The following is a 4,496-nucleotide window of genomic DNA, read 5'->3' on the forward strand; positions in this document are numbered from 1 at the left end:
AGAGAGAGAGAGAGAGAGAGAGAGAGAGAGAGAGAGATGGCGAATGCACTTCCCTCATCATACCACCGATATTTTCCATGACGAATGTCACCAACTAGGTATTACTGTTTACGTACTCATTGTTCTCCAAACGTAAAAACCGGTAAAGTATAACTGTAAGGTACGCTTTTCGAAGCTCTAAAATTCCTGCTACTCTACCAACTTGGATTAGTACTTGTGGCTATTATTGATTTGCTCAGAAATGTGGAAAAACATAATGCGAATTTAGTGCGAAGTGGCTTGGAACAAATAGCACGAAATAGTATATCCAAACCTCTAATAACTCTACTAAAGCGCTACTTCAATCATGGAGAAAAAAAAATAATTTTGCCGGATCGGAACTGTGATCCGAAACGACCGCAACTAAATACTACTAGGTCTGCTTTCTGGTACATTATTGTTTTCACCACCCACCACTTAATTAATTTCAAACAATAATAAATAATTCAACAACAGCTGCTGTAACCGAAACTGTAAAACTGTTTGAGATGAAATAAGCTTCCTTGGTGTTGGCAATCAATTTAACATTTTCTTGATTATAGTTTGGCAGATGATATGTCATCGAGGGGAAGAATTAACAAAGAACTGAAAATTATATATACGTGCGCGTGTGCGTGTATATATATATACATGTATATATATATATAAATCTTTTACTCTCTTTTCAGCCTCACTCTCTCTCTCTCTCTCTCTCTCTCTCTCTCTCTCTCTCTCTCTCTCTCTCTCTCTCTCACACACACACACACACACACACACATATTGTGTTAAAGTCATCACTTGTGTTAAAATATTAGGGTGTGAATGAACACATAATTATAAATTCAGAGATGGGAAATATGTTTAATGGGCGACGTCAAGAAACGCGGAACCCATTGTGAACTCGCAGTTACAAATGGTGTAATACGTTCGTTAGAAGACAGTTTCAGATGTGTAGGGAACAGCTATAATTTCCTTTCAATTTTAGTCATAATACCATCGCCAGTGGATTTCAGGTCACCTGATATACACAAAGATGTAAGCAACTGTTAATTAACATTACCATTAATAAAAGTGCCGTAGGCTAAATTCACATTAGAAAGTGTCTCATATATGTTATATAATGAGTTGATTAACTTCAATTAGCTGCCACTACATCTGCAATTAAAAGGCAAAAACTCCCGTAAGGGGCGTTGAAAATTGCATGGATACAAGCAAGGAAGATACCTCCAATATTATTAATTAATTCGAGGTTTTGGAGAATTATTACTATTCAGTTACGAGTGGAATCTAAAATTAAAACTAACAGAAGAAAATATCTTGTTATATTTCAGCAACGAAAGATATTCGTCTCAGCTGGTAAGATTGAAAGGTGACCAGTTCTGCACATACATGAGTGCAGACCTTTGGAGAAAACTTTGAGATGAGAAAGACAACCAGCAGCCCATGCATGCTTCTCTCCCCTTTCCGTCCACTTCAAACTTATCCAATTGAAAGTATCTCAGCTGTGGCCGATAAAACTTCTTACCGGTGTCGTATAAAGTCTTAGTCATAGAATGCAAAGATCCAGTGTATATGTCACAAAACAGTTCAGTCAGCTCTCTAGCATTCTCTATATTTAAATGACCTGAATTGGTGCTAATCTATAAATTCCAAAAGAATGACCGCCAAATTTGATTCAAGTCATGATTTCAACTAAAAGGCCAGAGTCGGAACAAATATAATATCTAAGTTTATCCATATCTCTAAAGACTGACAAATAGCCACCTGAAAAGTTATCAATATATACAGAAATGAGGCGAGTTAATGACAAATTTAGTGAATATCAATAAAATGTCGAACGGAAAGTACCACAATGTGGCGTTCCGAAAACTGACAAACACTTGGGATCATTTATACAATTATAAAACATAAATTACCAGTTAATATGTTTAAAATGTAAACCCACCAGACATGGGTGATGATTGTAATATTATCTTCTGATCCAAGTGTTTGTAAAATAAAGGCAGAGAAGTTAGAAGTGTGTCGGTTCATTAAATAGAACTGCTAGATTATGGAATCTAACAAGTTCGAATTATGATCGATTCTTTTGCATACCGGCTCTATCCCATTTTCTATATCTACATCCAAAATCACTTACTATTATTACTAGTGTTAAAGGCAGCGAGCTTGACACGACGAGCTTGGCACATCGAGCATAATGTTTAGCAGCATTTTATCCGTCTTTAGGTTCTGAGATCAAATTCTGCTGATGTCGACTTTGCATTTCATCCTTTCGGTAAAATAAGTACCAGTTCGACACTGGGGTCTATGTAAATGACTTGCTCTTGCCTCAAAATTGCTGGTCTTGTGCCAAAATGTGAAACCAATATTATTAATGTTTAATGTAAGGCGGTGAGATGGCAGAAACGTTAGCACGCCGGGCGAAATGCTTAGCGGTATTTCGTCTGCCGCTACGTTCTGAGTTTAAATTCCGCTGAGGTCGACTTTGCTTTTCATCCTTTCGGGGTGGATAAATTAAGTACCAGTTACGCACTGGGGTCGATGTAATCGACTTAATCCTTTTGTTTGTCCCCTTGATGTTAAGCCCCTTTTAGGCAATAAAGAAATAAGAAACTTTAGCATGCTCGGCATTGCGTCTATGTTTACGTTTTGCTTTCAAATTCCATCGAAATCGAGTTCATTTTTTTATCCGGTCGCAGTCTATAAAATAGCCACTAGTTGAGTAATCGGGTCGAACTTGCTGACCTTGTACGAAAATTTGAGACGAATATTACTAATGTTTAATGCAAATAAATACCCAGTATTTTTAGAGAGGTTTCTCTTTTTTTTCAAACTGTATTATCTAAAAGAAAACGGTTTATATCCCTGGGTTATCTGATGTGAAACAAGAGGGCGGGGAAGAGGAAGTATTTCTTAAGCTGGATACCTGGCCCAGCTGATGGTGCCAAATAAGGTCACTAATTAACGTACCACCCAAACCGGCCATGACGGGACTCCAAACGTAAAGTAAAAGAAGAAATCTGACAAAACAGCCGGTCCGACCTTCTTACAGTTCTGTTTATCTACCATTTTGGAGTACTCTCTTTTCATCGATATCCGGTGAATGAATAATATAGATATACATGATAGGATTTGAAATCAAAACACAGAAAGTTGGAATAACTTCGAGGAGATGAATTCAGACACTCATCCTGTAATTTTATTGATCTTCGACTTGTAAATACGCAATGTTTCTACCAGCAAAATTCGTTCTCAGCATGCAAAGGGGAAAATAAAATAAATGCTTGATGACATTTAATTTGGCGTTCTTCCGATTGCTTTAATAGAGCACCTTCGTTATACAATAAATTTAAGACATTTCTCTATTGTCTGCTGCTCTTATTTTAATGAGATCTATTCAAATAATAACGGGTTGAACAACCAATTCATTTTAGAGAGGAGGTGGAACGTATAATTGGTAATGTAAAATATGTTCAAAAACAACCAGGGAAAGAACCACAACAAATGTCCTTTTCAGATAAAATACAGTGTCCACCAATATATTGCTCAACTACTGTTTATCACCGCATGATGAATACTAAATATACACACATCTAATATTAGTTAAATATCATGGATTAGCTGATCTTTAAATAGTAAGTATCTAGATTATATTAGCAGTGTTGCCATGCGTACCGTATGAAAACAATTAAAATCAACCATAGTTTTATGGAGATATGGTTTTTCTGATTATATATTTGCACGAAGAGGGTTGTTTCCGGTTTCACATACGTACGTATTTGTAAATTATATTTTCAGTTCAAAAAAAAAAAAATAAATGAATAAACGAAAAGGAAATAAAAAACGATGACAGAAAAGTCATAAAGCCATTATTTCAAATCCATTCAAACGCGCAGTGCGTATAAACAAATAGATAAATGTTAAAAGGAGCACAAAGCATAATACGGTTACAGATTAAATGCACCTGCTCTGAGATATTAATAATGCAAAGCAAAAAAGAAAACTTGTTACAATGAAGTTGACTGACTGGAAAGTTAAATCAGCGCTTGTACGGTATAAAATGGTGCAATGTAATAAACCAAGATATTGACGAAATAAAAAAAATGTGAAAATATTGCATAATTAATGCAACAAATTAACACTTTGGACTATCTCACTTTCTCACATAGAAATGCACATACGAATGCATATATTCTTACATTAGATAGCTCCAAATATTCCTCTTCTCTTCCTTCTTTCTCTCTCTCCTTCTTTCCTCCGACGTTTCGCATACATACATGCATACACACGTACATACATGCATACATACATGCATACATTCATGCATACATACATGCATACATATGAATACATGTATACATACATAAATGCATGATTATACATTTACATGTAGGAACAGTCATTTATTCACACGTATACACACAGACACACCGACACACACCGACACACACACACACACACACACACACACACACACA

General features: G+C 35.8%; 1 protein-coding gene across 6 annotated transcripts in view; it reads right to left on the minus strand.

Annotated features, from left to right (window-relative positions):
- Positions 1–4,496, minus strand: part of LOC106884218 (neuronal acetylcholine receptor subunit alpha-10) — a 1,143,354-nt gene that overhangs the window by 783,682 nt on the left and 355,176 nt on the right. The window contains exon 1 of one of the 6 annotated variants that reach the window (XM_052966103.1): positions 340–350. The exons of the other annotated variants lie outside the window; for them this stretch is intronic. The gene's annotated coding sequence lies outside the window, so the exon portion shown is untranslated. Of the gene's footprint in view, positions 1–339; positions 351–4,496 lie in introns of those variants that run through there. 6 annotated transcript variants of the gene reach the window in all.

Source organism: Octopus bimaculoides, chromosome 3 (genome assembly GCF_001194135.2).
Source record: "Octopus bimaculoides isolate UCB-OBI-ISO-001 chromosome 3, ASM119413v2, whole genome shotgun sequence".
Taxonomy (NCBI): Eukaryota; Metazoa; Mollusca; class Cephalopoda; order Octopoda; family Octopodidae; genus Octopus; species Octopus bimaculoides.